Source organism: Lycium barbarum, chromosome 6, assembly GCF_019175385.1.
Source record: "Lycium barbarum isolate Lr01 chromosome 6, ASM1917538v2, whole genome shotgun sequence".
NCBI classification, from domain to species: domain Eukaryota; kingdom Viridiplantae; phylum Streptophyta; class Magnoliopsida; order Solanales; family Solanaceae; genus Lycium; species Lycium barbarum.
The window spans coordinates 36691326-36708954 of NC_083342.1; positions in this window are offsets into that span (position 1 = coordinate 36691326).

The window sequence follows — 17629 nt, forward strand, 5'->3', positions numbered from 1 at the left end:
AGTCAGCTCATTTCCTACCATTCAAGACTACATACTCACCAAAAAACTATGCAAAGTTGTATCTTCAAGAGGTAGTGCGACTTCATGGGGTTCCAGTATCTATTATCACAGATAGATGAGCATAATTTACTGCTAAATTTTGGAAGTCCTTTCAAGAAGGTTTGGGAACTCAATTGAGACTCAGCATAACATTCCATCCACAGACTGATGGACAAGCTGAACGCACTATTCAGACCTTGGAAGATATGTTGCGGGCATGTGTATTAGACTTCGGAGGTAATTGGGATGATTATTTGCCACTTATTGAATTTTCATACAATAACAGTCATCATTCCGTTATTCAAATGGCCCCATTTGAGGCTCTATACGGGAGAAAGTGTAGATCGCCAATTGGGTGGTTTGAAATAGGAGAAACACAATTAATAGGTCCAGAACTGATTCAGAAAGCGGTGGAGAAGATCAAGATTATCGGAGACCGATTGTTGACAGGACAGAGTCGCCAGATATCTTCTGCGGACAATTGTCGATGAAACTTGGAATTCCAGGTTAATGATTGGGTATTCCTGGAAGTGTCGCTTGTGAAAGGCGTGATGAGATTCGGCAGGAAGGGGAAGCTTAGTTCCTGGTATATTGGACATTACAAGATCATACGCAATGTGGGATCTACCTCCAGAACTTGAATCAGTCCATCCAGTTTTTCATGTGTTGATGCTCCGTAAATGTGTTTGAGATCCTTCCAGAATCGTACTGGTAGATGACGTTCAAATTACTGTGAAATTCGCTTATGAAGAATTACCCATTTCCACACAAGATAGGCAAGTGCAGAAACTCAGAACCAAAGATGTAGCCTCAGTTAATGTTTTGCGGAGAAACAACAACAGAGAGGAAATGACTTGGGAAGCAGAAGAAAATATGAAGTTCAGGTATCCGTATTTATTTCCATCACCAGCAGAGGTTCACGGTGAGACGCCATCGTCGTAAGGTAAGCAATGCTTTGTTTGACGCTCTTGGTCGTGTGTGGCCATGTTTTCTTGCCATTGTTGTTATAGCCCTGTGAGGCGATGTTATTTTGGGTTGTTGTGACAGGATGGTAGTGCCATTTTACAGGGGAAATTCTGGCGAAATTTCTATCGAATCCCGGAGAACTTAACATTAGAGGACGAATGTTCTTAAGGGGGGGGGGAATGTTACACCTCGGACATTTCATATCGTAGTGCTTTGAATAGACTAAAGCAAGCTAAAGGTGAACATGGAGTCTATATGACCTTAAGGAGAGTACTTGATAGTCTTAGAGTGCGTACTACAGGATTCTAAACCTAGACGAATCGGTGAAACTAAATTCGTCGAAGGAAGTAAAGTATAAGTCGTGGTTGGTGAGGTTTTTGCAAGTATCGAGTTAACGATTATGTAGTAAAATCTTGAGGAGGAGCTATAAGGCTCCCTAGATGGTTAATGAAGTATTATAAAAGTGCCAAGAAGGTTGCACAAGGTTCAGAAATTAAATGAAGTGACGGGAACAATTCCGGAAAATGTGAGTTATACGACTACTTATACGGTCCGTATAAGAGTCCGTATAACCTGTCCAGAGAAGGGTAACTCACTGGTGGTATTATACGGTCAGTTATACGGACGTATAAGTTCTATTGACCGTATAAATTATACCGACCATATAAGTGTCCGTATAACCATGTCGGGCAACCTTTAAATTTTTATGAAAAGTGGACCCCAAGTTCTTATTTTTCATTTCCCTCATTCTCCACACCTCAAGAGAGCTTTATAACGTTCTCCATACCATATCAACATGAACTCAAGAGAAATCAAAGATTAATTAGCAAGGATCAAGAGAATCAAGTGGGTGGATGCTCACTAGGGTTAATAAAAGTCAAGGTTTCCTTTGGAATTAAAGTTGGGGGTTTTCTCAAGTGAAGTATCTTCATCCAAAGATCATTCCTATACAATCCAAGGTGTGTTTTACATCTATTTCATGTTGTTAAAATTATTGAGTGGTTGAAAGACTTGGATTAGGGAAGAAAGTAGAATATGAGCTCAAATATGGAAATAATGGTATTTTGAGTAATAAGTTAATTTGAGTCATGATTCTTAGCATGAGGTGAGTATAATCTTGTGAGTATGATCTTGTTGTGAATGATGCAAATAACTTTGAGGAAGTATTATAAAAGAATGAATATGGGTGTTGCTAGTGCTATTAGGGAGTTGTTTATTATATGAAGAAAGTTGTCGAAACAAAGGAAATGCTGCCCAATTTTTGTTAGCTCTTAGCCACTTTAGATTAAACTTGAGCATGACTCAAATGATCTAATGTAGTGCGAATTCTCTTGAATGTAGATTTGTGAGCTTGGGAGGAGAGCCTTTAGTCGTTGAGAAGACGAAAAGGTATGTAAGGCTAGTCCCTTTCTTTCGTTAAGGCATGAATCTTATATTACTACGTTCTATATATTCCATGACCTTCTTACATCCTCAAATTTAAAAGTTCATGACTCTTAAGAGCTTCTTATGAGATATGTTCCATGATAATGATGATGCTAATGATGTTATTTCAGAGATTCCAAAGCCTATGAGATGATGCTATTATGGGCTTGATAATCCTATCTTTATGATTTCATTGATGTTATTTCTTGTTGTTGCCTCACCTCATGATATTAGTTCCTTCAAGGTGAGAGCTAGCGATGATGTTTGATCTAAAACATAATCGGAGGTTACCGACCTTACGTCCCTTCGATAGAGTTGTAGCTTTCCCTTGGGCTCTCATGCATGCTGTATGTTATTTTCATGTATGATCATACCGTGCCTAGTTGGCTGGGAAGACACCACTATGTTGGGTGTAAGTGGGCGGCAATGATGATGATTACACCGTGCCTTGTTGGCCCGGCAGACACCACTAGTGTGCGACTTGAGATGTTTACCCGGACGCGGGCTAATGATGATCACACCGTACCTATATGGTCGGGCAGCTTATATATGTATATACCTATCTATGATATGATATTATTTTTACTATAAAAGTTAGCATGCATGATTCCGCCTTAAGAGGCAATCAGTTACAGGTTTACTCTTCATCCTATGCTCTTTTATTTCTTTATTATGCCGTTGTACATGCCTTACTTACTCGGTACATTGTTCGTACTGACGTCCTTTTATTTTATGGATGTTGTGTTCATGCCCACTGGTAGACAGGGAGACAGTCCGGATCCTCAGGAGCACTCCACTACTCTAGAGGTGCAGCTTATTGATATATTCTTTTGTGTGCATATTAGGGTATGGCGGGGTCCTGTCCCATCCTTATGATTTCAGTATTTCAGTTAGAGGCTCATAGATACATATGTGTGGGTAGTAGATGTCTCATGATCATCTTATTGTATATCATGTATATCATTGTGTAGCCTCGTGGGCTTATGTATTCATAAGTTTTGAGAGATATTTGAGGATCATTTCATGATAAGCTTGAGTTAGAAATAGGGTATGTTCAAGTTGAGCTTGACGATGAGTCTGATGGGTGGTGCTCGGTAGTCAGCTCCGGGTACCCTTCACAGCCCTCTAGTTAGGTCGTGACAGATAATGATGAGACGATAATAACACCGTGCCTATATGGCCAGGAAGTATTATATATATATATATATATATATATATATATATATATATATATATATATATATATATATATATATATATATATATATATGTATGTATAAGATGTTTTTTTAAAGAGAGTATGCATAGCATCTGCCACAGAGGCAGAAATTTTCATCATTCCTATGTATATGTTGTTCTTATGCCTTACATACTCGATACATTTTCCGTACTGACTCTCTTATTGCTCGGGGGGCTGCGTTCATGCCAGCAGGTTCAGGTAGACAGACAGGCGGTCTAACTCAGTAGGACTTCCACTCAGCAGTAGTCGATGCGCTGCACTTGATCCGGAGTTGTAGTCTATTTTGGTATGTCATTTTGAGATGTGTATGCGTTTATGGGTATGACGGGGCCTTGTCCCGTCCTTTCTATAGTTTTCTATTCCATTAGAGGTCTGTAGACAGTTGTATATAGTTGGCACGTGATGTAGCCTTGTTGGCTCCCATTCTTTTGTGTATTATGTAGCGGCCTAGTCGGCTTGCACTGCTCTTTTCAGTATATGTATATATGCACAGATGGTTGATAGTTCTTGATGCATAGTTCTTGATGTTGTTCTTGTAGGAGTCAGCATGGTTCAGTTATAAGTCATATGGGCCACTCAGTTATCCAGTGATTTTCAGGTACGAGTATAGGGGTGCTTTTTCTATAAAGGTCAGGTACTCGTCACGACTCATCGGTTAGGTCGTGACAGCTACACCAAACCCTACTTAGGCTAAGAACTATGAGGAGCTGCTAAATTTATGGACTAAGCCACATTATCTCTGGCATCCTATTTCGCTGATAGGAAGTCCCTCAAATAGTGACCCTATTGGCCATACCCAAATATCCATCTATGCTCGAACGACACACCCCTTAGAGTCTCTTACCACACTTGTTGCACATATGATTCTGAAAACCTCTATGGCCCACCATAACCTGTGACTGAGAGTTTGCTACTTTAAAACTCTACTTTTGGCTAAGTTGACCTTTTTGAACATATCTGGACCTCCAAACTGTTGCACTGGCTGCAGATGGAGCGGGTCCTGATGACCTCTAGTTCAAAAATTGTCGGCCTCACCTCCCTGATATCCTCATTCATTAAAGTTCCTACAGACTTAGCTCTTTTGTTGACTTATCTGTCATTATCTTTCTAAAGTTCCTCATCCCTATTCCTATCCTCAAATTTCTTCCAACCCTATTTAATGAAGTCATCTCATTCCACTTTTTAAGTATCTCATTAGTATCTTACTTTCATATCGATTATACAACATCCCCTTCTCGGGTGATATGCACTTTATTCTCCTTTCAATATCATCTTGAGTCTCATTAGTTATTATTAGACATTAGTTAACATTAGACACTTCACAAATACACCCCAATGGGTAATATCCTCACTTGGACCTTGAATTTCTTGTTTGTCACTTGCGTATTTGATACGTAAGTAATTTCATAGGAAGAGAAGGTTAGTTATTACTCTAATCTTCATTGAATGATATAGAGTAGAAGGAAGTGACAAAAATCCTGAATGTCTTGGTACTCAACCATTTAAATATGTCGTACACACATATAAAGAAAACTCCAATAGACATGAATTCATAGACTCCCTAGGACATTCGAACCTAGGCTCTGATACCAAGCTTGTCACTCCTCGACCTATATTGGAGCGGATCGGCAGCCGGTGCCTAAAACTTGACCGAGTGAACCAACAAACTTATGATTCTGCCTCTGTAGGTCCACCCATGTGGGACTTGGCCTGCAAACGCGAGTAGCTGAGTCATTAATTAGATCCACAAAGGCGGGAATGCGTAAGCGGATCCTTGCTCTGCGTAAGCGGAGATCGCTTTACATAATTCCCTTATACTTTCCCAATTCGAACCATTCCTTTTCCATTCACCAAATTGTAACCTAGAGAGTTCTAAAGGTGAATTGAGGAGCATTTAGAATTGAATCTTCCTTGGGTAAGTTTCTTTTCACTCTCTTGAGTTTTATTTAATGATTAAGCTTGGATTTTATAGTGGAATTAATAGGTTTAGTTGGAAAGAAAGCTTCTAGACTCTAGGTTTGACTTCTTGAATCATATGTTTTGAAAATAAATTTTGATTCGAAAATCTTGTTAAGCTAGCCATGAATTACTTGGATTAAGTGGATACTAAGTTGAATCTATCTAAATTTAATGGATTATAAATATGGAAGGTTAGGGTTTCTTTGTAAATTGGGGGTGTTCGATTAAAAGGTGAAATTGATGATTAATTGAGAAGATTGACTTCCTAAGCATTGATTTACTGATTTTTACTCGAAATTCCTATTTTTCCCTTATGGGCTCGATTTTCTCTTTAAAATGGTTATTTTTTATTTGAATAGTATTCTAGCAGTATGAATATCATTAGTCTTCATTTCTACAGAAGATTACATTATTGAATAAACTTCGATCATTATGAAGCTCTTCAGAAAGGCAAAGCTTGTGGTGGATAATTCGTGGCACCAGCTCGGCATCGAGGTAGGTTACGGTTTACCATTCGGTTAGCCTCCAATTAGTGAAGCATATGTAGGAGTTAGATATTGACAGTGAAAGCATGCTAGGCCTACAAGTATGAAGTTGAGGTGAAAGTTTATTAGGTTGGTTGTTGTTGTTCGTGAGCTTGTCACCATGTTGTTGTGATTGGGCTTGTTGCCTTATTTGATATGTTATGACTCGTGTATGCATTCATCTCTCTCTTGTTATGTCAATTATCATTGGAAGGAGAAAGAATAGTGAGACTAGGCTTGAATGGTGATGTGTGCTTATGAAATCTTGATTATGATTTATTGTTGATTATGATATCTTGCATGGAATACACTCTCATTTCATATGATGCATTAATATTAACTGTGACTTGGTACTGATGATGATAAGAGATACAAAGGAACATCCAAGGTCTTTTCCGGATAGTGCAAACGAGATATAAAAATCCGTGATTCGAGGTTGTTACCAGAGCGGAATGTGTTATAATCGCTGCTCGAGGTTTCTTGCCGGCATGACAGTGTACATGTGTGCATGAACTTTGCAGGTCCCCCAAGTTTCACAACAATTTGAGACGTGGAGGTTTCCGTCCTTAGCATTTCTGTACGTTGTTGAATGTTGGCGAGTGCATTGCATCGCATATGAACTCACACATACATACATTTCTTGTTGCTTGGCTTTGTACTTGACTCTTGATATTTGGGTTTACCTTATGGTGACTTGGTATTATAAGTGGTCTTGATTGCTTACATGTCTACATGCCGATTTCTTTCTTCATATATATGAACTAATTGTTGTCAGCCTAAGATACCTACAAGTACTAGTTGTTTGCACTGATATTACCTTGTTGTACTCTTTTCTGAGTGCAGAGTTCACCACAGGCTCTACTTTCAGACCTCGTGAGTGACCCCGAGGCCTATTTGTTGAGTTTACAGGGTGAGCTACTTGATGGATTACGTAGGCCAGATATTCCTCCTATTTTACTTGTTTTCTCTTGTGTCACACCCCGACGAGGGGCATGATGGGCACCCGACCCTAGCAGCCGAGCACCACTTGATATGACATAATACAACAATCCTGATCATAATCATTAGCATGTACATATAAGAGCACTGGTACACAGAAAGGGCCCAACACAAGGATAACATAACCTCTTTGTGAACGAGCATATACATAAGCTATCCGACAAGGCCGCAACATGAACATCATAAAATATCATACAACCGCCATATTTATAACATGTGTATCATAAGTATAATGAAATCACTCCAACACCCACTACACTGTCTATGAGCCTCTAGGAGTACGTACATTTGTCATTTACATAGCCTGCTCTCAATAAATACCCAACTAGCAAGCCCGGTATAATGGTACTCGTTGACGTCCCGCTGAAACTAGTGATCCTACTGAGAGGGTTCTTCTGCTCTGCCTTTCAGGACCTGCTGCACAAAATGCAGCCCCCAGGAAGTGGGACGGTCCGTACGGATAAACGTACTGAGTATGTAGGGCAGGGAAATAATGACATCAGTAAAATATAAATGTAAACATGGGAGAATAGTGATAACTGGTAACCTGTGACATCTGAAACCATACAATATGCCATGATGAGAAAATCATTTTTCATATGCAACATAAACATATATATATATATATATATATATATATATATATATATATATATATATATATATATATATATATATAACGTACCCGTCCTAGTGGGACTCGGTGTGAAGCGTACCCGAACCTTTCGGGACTTGGAGTGAAACGTACCCGGCCTTTTCAGGACTCGGTGTATATATTATCATCATCATCCTCCCGGCATCCAGAGTTTCCCGCATCCGAGAAAACATGATTATATCATAACGTACCCGGCCCTAATGGGACTCGATGTGAAACATACCCGGTCTTTCCAGTACTCGGTGTGAATACCCAACTGATTAGTGGTTGCACATCTACGTACCGTACCTGGCCGACTATAGCGCGGCTCGGTGGAGTAAAATAGTGTACATATATATACATATATATACATATATGTATACATATATATATATATATATATATATATATATATATATATGTATATATATATATATACATGAGGAGTCAAAGAAGTGACATTGGGCCTTTCAGAGTGACGTAAGGTCGTTAGACCTCTGAATATATTATGGGACACATATCAAGGCCAAGGAATGACTCAAATGATACTACTCACATTAATATCATAAGGATCTTTCATAAAGTATACAGATGACTTAATAGCTGGGGACGTTTACTTAATTTTGTAAAATGTCAAAAATTCCGTAAAAATAGAGATTTTCGAAAGAATATGCATCTTTCATAAAATATATGTACTTCACATAAAATACATATTTTTTAGTAAAATATATATATATATATATATATATATATATATATATATATATATATATATATATATTTCGTAAAATGTAGGAAATCCGGAATAGACTCAAATGGATTGGTTATGCACGCTGAGGGTTGTATTGATTCATGCCAAGGAAAGCGATAGCGAAAACCATACATACCTTTATCTTCCAAAAATGTGATGTGGAGGATTCTTTATTCCAATGCTGGTCCTTTCCTCGCACCTAAATACAGATATAAGATCTAGGTTAACTCTTGTTTTGCTTGCATGCAAAATCTTAAGTACTATATCTCAACTATTTTAGGGTTGCAGAAAATCGGGCATCATTTCCTCTGTTTTTGTGATGTGCCAAGTGTCGACAATAGTACCAATAAAAACAATACAACAATACCAACATTAACCCATATCGATTTCCATGGGATTTTACCAAAAATTTCCGTCACGGGATTAATTCCGTTAATTTTGCCAAAACCCCATAATTCATGAATTTTTCTTCGAATTTAACAAAAACCCTACACCATCAATCCAAATTCCAATTCAATTTCCATACTAACTTGTCAAAATCACCATTAAAATCCATCAACAACAATTTCCATATATTTATTTCACATTTCCACCAATTCGAATTATTACGAGTTAGATCTAGCGATGTTTACTACGGATGGTTCTAAATTACGAGTAGATAGGGAGGATGTTACCTTTGATCAGCCTTGCATGCATGGTATGGCACTTGGGTTGTTGTCTCTGTCCCTTTCTACGATGATCCATTGGCGGAACTTGCAATTTACGAGCCTACCCTCACTTTTCGAGCTTGGATTTTACTAGAAAAGGCTAAGTGTGGATGAAACGATGTTGAGAGCCGTTCCTAGAATCTTCTAGGTGTTTGATATATTGAGAAGGGGGGAAAAATGAATGGTAAGGGGGGTATATATAGGTGTGCAAGTCGGGTTTGGGTTGAATGGGCTGAATTAGTGGGCTTTAAGTGAGTTCTAGAATTATTCGTGCAGGTTCGCGCGCTTGTGCCAGTCCATTTACAAATGTTCATAACTCCCTACTCCGATATCGTATCGATGAACGGTTTGTTACATTGGAAACTAGACTCGATGAAATTTAATTTGGATAACTTATTCACTCCATAACTCCTCATATGCTAGGAGATTTATCTTGCTCAATTTGGACCAGAAATTTCTTTTGAAATCTTGCCAAGTTTTTCCCAAAGCATTGACAAATAACTTTCTTCAATCCACTTGGCCTCAGAACCTTTAGCTATTCTCTTAATACTTGTTAGAAGTCTTTATTAGCCATATAAGAATTCCATGGCTTCTCCGAGCTCTTATTAGTTTATTAACGGCACTAACGATACAAAATTCTTCTAAGGTGTAACACCCGTTCGTCAGGACATATATCCCGCGTACGCTCATGACGTTATCCTTCCATAAGCTCTTTCTCCGAAAATACGCCATTAGTACGGAACGTCCTTAGCTCCTGGGAGGGGCGAGGTGTAACATTCTTCCCCCCTTAAGAACATTCGTCCTCGTATGTTCCAAGATAGTGAGCGGATACTCTTTATTCTAATTTCTTAGAGTTCCCTCTAGACATTCGGGCCCTAAAAGCATCTGCATTACTCAACCGAATTGCTTTACGAGGTAGTGTTTTCAATAACATATCGCCTCGCAATTTCCATACAACCACTCTTTGAGGAACCTAAATCTAACTCGAATTTCACTTCTGCCTTAACTTACCATGTCCATTCTTTCTCATCCGTTGAAGGTAGTAGTTGGTCTTGTGCAATTCTTTTAATCCTGATAGAAGCCCCAATTCGTAAGCTTTTTATTGACCTCCTGAAGTGTCTCCTAAGTGTTGATGGATCCCCGACTGAGTTTTTCACTTATACAACCCTTCCGGGGGTACTTTATTGTCAGCATGTAATTTTGGATTTCACCACATCGCCCGTCTGAATAGGACTCCTAAAGATTTTAAACTATCCTTTATCAAAGTCAGCTTACCGTTACTTATGAATTATAATCTCGAAGAAAGATATTCTCCCCAAACTTATTTCAGTAAGCTCGAAATGGGTTATTCACGTGAAGATTACCAAAAGTTGAAATGTTTGCCCTTTACATCAACCTGGTTCGCCCTTTGAACCTAGACCTATGGCCTCCTGTTAGCGTATTTCATAACCATGTTATTTCAATCTCAGCACTTTCTCGCATTACTAGATTTCTAAAGGCGTTGTCGTTATCGTATATGTGTAAGAAACATGTTTTAATTATTTTGTCTAGTGTTTGGTTGTATTGTTGTGAATGTTATGTGAAAAATGGAAGTTGAATGATTTTGGAGAGATTGTAGTTGTGAAGGCATGATGAAGCCGTGTGTGTGCATGGTGTATGTGACCGTGTATATTGGTGAATTATGAATGGATAGTAAGTAAGTTTTATTTAGCATGTTGGTCGTTGTGTTGTGGAGATTATATTACAAATGGAAGCCTAATGAGCTTAGTGGAATAGTAGTAATTGGAAGCTTGTTTGGAAGGTTATGTGAATTGAATGCTATGTTCTTGCATGTATGAAATGTAATGATATTAGAATGGTGTTGTTAGAATATGTTATAAGATTGTTATTGTGTTCATTGGAGTCCGAAGGTTTTGAAGAAAGTAGTAAATCGATATCATGTATCTTGAATCAAATATGTGAATCGCTAGTGTGGTTGTTGAATTTATATTGATAGTTTGGCCGGGTTTGAATTCCCGGATTGTGATTGATGAGGATTTGGCTATGTTGAATGTCGAGGATGGTGTATTTACAGAGGAAATGCTGCCGAAATTTCGGTAGCCAAGTGTTTCCTTAAGATTCTAACTCTAAGTATCCTAATAAGAGTTTTGGTAAACATGACCAAATTGCAGATTTTGACGAGATTGCAACGTGAATTTGGAGTAGCAAAAGGAGCGGAAAGAGGTATGTAAGGCTTCACCCTTCTTTCTATGGCATGTCTTAGATGTAATAAGTTGGGTACGAGCCTCGGGGACAACCCTAGTCCCCGGAATCCGCACCTAAAGTTTTCCACTTTTTGTTCAATAGAATTGAACTAGAAAGTGTGCAAAAGATGGAAAGACCTTTTAAACCCTTAGAACTTGCATAAGTGGGACCCGATTACCCTAGAACCCTCACAAGTAATGACATGACACGTAATATATGTAAATCATATACGCCACCCCATCCGGCCCGAGGTGGGCCCGTTACTCTCAGATTTTCCTTACAGTCTTGCTTGACTTACTTGAAGTGAATCCAAAGGGAACCTTTGATCCCGATTTCGTTACCCAATGATAAGTACTATGACTCCTCTAACGAGGGCACTTCCATGACGATAATGATAACAATGATGTTAGATAAGAGGATATGCCTATGATACGTTCTACCGGAACGACTCTATGACTAAGATGACTAAGCTAAGTATCTTATGTAAACATGAAGATGATAAAGTAATTTTTGAATCCATTTATATTTCCTAGCTATGACTTTATTTTCTAAAGATTTCAAACTCTATGAACTGTCATCTATGATGCCCATGATTTCATTCTACGTTTACTTTAATATTATTTCGTTGATAGTCTCACCTTAAAATACTCGTTCCTTCATGGTGAGACAAAGCGATCACGAGTATTCTATAATGTAATCGGAGGTTACCAACTTTATGTCACTCCGATAGACGTAACTTTCTTTGGACTCCCGTGCATGCTGGTTATATGATACAGGGATATGTGTATGGACATGTATATGTATATAGGACAAGTATTTGTATATAAGACATGTATATGTGTAATAGAGAAGTAAATGTACACGTATATGTATATGGGGAAAGGGGAAGGGCCACTGTTATATCACCACCTGATTCAGCTAGATTTCATCCTGGATGCGGGATGCCTGGACGCGGGATATGGGAGATCCGTACGCGGCGTCTGTCTATATATGATGTGTGATATATATGATATGATGTGTTGGGACACCGTTGGGGAGGGGGGTTGGGAGAGCCGATGTATTCGGCGTCTGTAAATGTGAGTAAAAGATACCGTTTACTGAATTGTACTGTTTTCTGTATACGAGAATAAAGGACACCGTGTTCTGAAAATGGGGCAATGCTATGACATGATACGCTATGCCAAGATATACTATGATATGAGATGGTATGACATGACGTGATACGACACGCTATGATAGAGCAGCACATAATATGATAAAATATGACACGATATAAATCCTATTTTCTGTGTCTACGAGAAAGAAATGTCTCAAAGAGAAAAGGACAAGCCTACATGATAGCCGGCCTGAAACGGAGGCCTTCCCACGTACAGGTTACTTTCCTGCCCCGTTATATGTCCTATGACTCCATGATATTGTTAATCGTACTCTATGTTACTATTTATATTATCTTTTATGCCTTACATACTCGGTACACTATTCGTATTGACGTCCCTTCTTGTGGACGCTGCGTTTCATGCCGCGCAGGTCAGCAGACAGGTGGACGTAATCCTTAGAAGCTCTACCAGCCACACTTGACAGCGCTCCAGTTGTTTCGGAGCCTCACTCCAGCGGTACTATTTTGTGTTTGTACATTCGGGCACGACAGTACTCGGCCCTTTCTATGTATAAGTGTACTATGTCTAGAGGCTCGTAGACAGATATGCGCAGTCAGCTATGTACAGTTAGATGTGTTGTATTTTGAAGTGTTCGCGTCCCGGTATAACGCGATAGCGGAAAGCTTACTACTTATGTTTATGGTGACGCTGCTAATGTTAATGTTCAGAAAGGAAAAAAAAATATGGCTTTGTTTACACGGCTTGCCATGAGGTAAAGGTAATATGATAGATAAGGGGTGCTCGGTAAAAGTATCGGGTACTCGTCACGGCCCCTAGTCGGGTCGTGACAGAAGTGGTATCAGAGCAGTTCGGTCCTAGGGGTTTGTCTACGAGCCGTGTCCAGTAGAGTCTTGTTTATGGGTGTGTAGCGCGCCACACTTATAAACAGGAGGCTACAGGGCATTTAGGAAATATGACCTTCTTTGTGTCCTAAGATCGGTCGATAGAGCTATGCTATCAGGCTTCCACATTCCTTTCCTAATCCTATGCTATGGTTTCAGTAATGCCGCCGAAGAGAAAGGCTACGACGGCTGAGAAAGCCAAGATGGTGGCGGGTAGCAGAGTCGAGCGGGAGCTAGAAGAAGGAGAATCTCATAATGGAGCTCCCTCTCAGACTTTTCCTGCTCCCCCTGCACCAGCAGAGCATGAAAGAGTTCCAGCTCCAGCCCCCGCACCTCCAGTCCCACCGCCAGCAGCTCCGGGCCAGCAGATGGCAGAGGCCATCCAGTTATTGACCCAGTTAGTTGCCGCACAGGCTCAGCGGCAAGATGTAGACTTGGGAGACACGGCGGTAAGTGCAAGAGCCCGTGACTTTATTACCTTGAAGCCGCTAGAGTTTTATGGGTCAAAACCAGAGGAGGACCCGCAGAGCTTTATAGATGAGATGCTGAGGACTCTGAGGATTATACATGCTTCAGATACGGAGTCCGTAGAGTTGGCTTCATACAGGCTGCGGGATGTGGCAGTTCTGTGGTACAGTAGCTGGATATCATCGAGGGGAGCAAATGGACCCCCTCCGGTTTGGCAGGAGTTCACTGAGGCGTTCCTGCGACATTTCCTACCGCCAGAGGTTCGACGGGCTCGAGCCGATATGTTCTTGAACCTGAGACAGGGAAATATGAGCGTTCGAGAATACAACCTCCGTTTTAACTCATTAGCCAGGTATGCCCCAGCCATGATAGCTGATAGGGGAGATCATGTGCACCGATTTGTGAGTGGGCTAGGGCCACATTTGGTTAAGGAATGTTTGACGGCTTCACTCCAGGACGGGATGACTATTACCCGCATCCAGGCCCACGCCCAAAATCTGGAAGAACAGTACCAGTCACGGAGAGAGGAGCGTTATTCAGATAGGGGTCCCAGAAAAAGGGGCAGATCTTCTGGGCCTAGAAGCGAGTATAGAGGGGGGCAGGCACAAGAGCAGTCTAGGTATTCAGGCCAATCAGTGGCCAGTGCACCACGTCGATTTGCATATAGAAGATTTGACCGCTCCGCCTATTCGGGACCAGATCAGGGTACTAGAGCTTCAGGATCCAAGTACAGAGCTGATTTTAGCAGGACGGGGCTGCCCCCACCACGATGTGCTCGGTGTGGCAGGCCCCACTCTGGGCAGTGCTACCTAGACACCGGTGGTTGTTTTGCCTGTGGTCGAGCAGACCATTTTGTACGTGACTGCCCACTAAAGGATGAAGGAGGCCGAACTCAGCCAGCCGGATCAGCAATCGGTTCATCGTCGACCGTGCGCCCTCGTGGACAGACTTCCCAGGCTCCAGCGGGCCGCGGCCGAGGTAGAGGAGGGGCACCTAGTTCAGCCGGTCCTCCGCACCGCTTATATGCACTGACAGGACGACAGGACCCTGAACCTTCCGCCGACGCGGTCACAGGTACACTTCCGGCATCTTTTCTATAATATATGGATGTTAAATTGAACTGGATTTTGCTTTACCTTGCACCGTCCCTTGTATTACGGGACATATAAAGAATTCGGGAAATTTAGGACAAAAGTAGCCATACATACGGGTAAAAAGTGAATATTAGTGATCACGGAGGCTGAAATAGTAATTAAAAAGGAAAGATGCGTTACGAGGGCGTTTTGAACATTGTCAAGACCCCAACTTGCCCCATATTATGTGATATAGGCAGTGCGGGGAAGCGGAGGTAAAAATACTAACACTGAGACACTAAAATGCATTAAAGTTTCAAGGTTAAGCGTGCTCAGGTGAGAGCAATTTCATGATGGGTGACCCCCTGGGAAGTATGCAAAGAATCTATAAATTGAGACACGACAGGCAGATGAGTAATTAGAGTAACTTAGGGGAAACTATAATATCTGGTACGGTTAGAGACTATGAGAAGTCGCGCAAGATGAAGTAGACTAGGTTGGTGGAGAGGCAGAAAGTTCATTACAGCTCGGGAACTAGGATAGGCTTGAATAGTGCCTGGAGGTCTCTGGTGGGATAGTTGATAATAAATATATGTGTGTATATGAACGCGTATGACGCCCACATACGATGGTATCAGTGGCGTGGATGCCCCGGCAACCGAAGCTGCGGTATAAAAGGTAACTTAAGCTCCTAAGATGGATATAGCGACATGTGAGGTATCTATGGAGGAGACCTCCCCGAAGTATTATACCATGCTGTGAGGCCAGTTTAACATTGGAGGACGAATGTTCTAAAGGGGGGGGGGAGAATGTTATATCCCACATTTTATACAATCGGATAATTCAAGACAATCGCGGGAAGACAACAAGCAAGGCCACATTTTATTTTGTTTGGCACATGAGTTGTTTATGAAAAATCTAGAAGTGAAGATAATGAGAAAGGTCAAGAGCATAAAGGGAAGTTGCAATATGACTCTTGGGAATATGGAAGAAGACGAAGGGTATATTTGGAATTCGGAAAAATTGTTTTCATGAATTACAAGAACTAGCCCAAAATATAATTGGGCTTGAAATTTTTTTTAAAAAAAATAGACGCCCAACCGGCCATGGCATGGGCTAGGCCCATGTGGGAATTTAATTTTCAAGAATAAAAGATGACAAAGTCATCTTTATCACATAATATTCAAGAAGCTTCAAGAAATTGAAAGAACAAGAAAGAGAAGGAGAAAAGTTGAAGGCCATTTCGGCCAAGGGTAAACCAACAAGAAAAGTTGACAAAAATTCCCTCAAAAATCAATTTCTACTAATTAGAGGGTCCTTAACAAGGTGGAGTTGTTGTTGAAGAAAGAAAAATTCATAATCATACAAGTTGCCAATTTGTAGTCAAGTGAGAAGTTGAAGAAGAAAGGTGAGTTTTAATCTTGTTTTATGTGTTACGAATGGTTTATACGTGTTGTAGTATGCTAAAATGGATGAAATTCATGAAGGAAATGAATATAGTATGTGGCCGTGCATGTGCATATATGTGTTAGAAACATGTTTTAATTATTTTGTCTAGTGTTTGGTTGTATTGTTGTGAATGTTATGTGAAAAATGGAAGTTGAATGATTTTGGAGAGATTGTAGTTGTGAAGGCATGATGAAGCCGTGTGTGTGCATGGTGTATGTGACCGTGTATATTGGTGAATTATGAACGGATAGTGAGTAAGTTTTATTTAGCATGTTGGTCGTTGTGTTGTGGAGATTATATTACAAATGGAAGCCTAATGAGCTTAGTGGAATAGTAGTAATTGGAAGCTTGTTTTGGAAGGTTATGTGAATTGAATGCTATGTTCTTGCATGTATGAAATGTAATGATATTAGAATGGTGTTGTTGGAATATGTTATAAGATTGTTATTGTGTTCATTGGAGTCTGAAGGTTTTGAAGAAAGTAGTAAATCGATATCATGTATCTTGAATCAAATATGTGAATCGCTAGTATGGTTGTTGAATTTATATTGATAGTTTGGCCGGGTTTGAATTCCCGGATTGTGATTGATGAGGATTTGGCTATGTTGAATGTCGAGGATGGTGTATTTACAGAGGAAATGCTGCCGAAATTTCGGTAGCCAAGTGTTTCCTTAAGATTCTAACTCTAAGTATCCTAATAAGAGTTTTGGTAAACATGACCAAATTGCAGATTTTGACGAGATTGCAACGTGAATTTGGAGTAGCAAAAGGAGCGGAAAGAGGTATGTAAGGCTTCACCCTTCTTTCTATGGCATGTCTTAGATGTAATAAGTTGGGTACGAGCCTCGGGGACAACCCTAGTCCCCGGAATCCGCACCTAAAGTTTTCCACTTTTTGTTCAATAGAATTGAACTAGAAAGTGTGCAAAAGATGGAAAGACCTTTTAAACCCTTAGAACTTGCATAAGTGGGACCCGATTACCCTAGAACCCTCACAAGTAATGACATGACACGTAACATATGTAAATCATATACGCCACCCCATCCGGCCCGAGGTGGGCCCGTTACTCTCAGATTTTCCTTACAGTCTTGCTTGACTTACTTGAAGTGAATCCAAAGGGAACCTTTGATCCCGATTTCGTTACCCAATGAT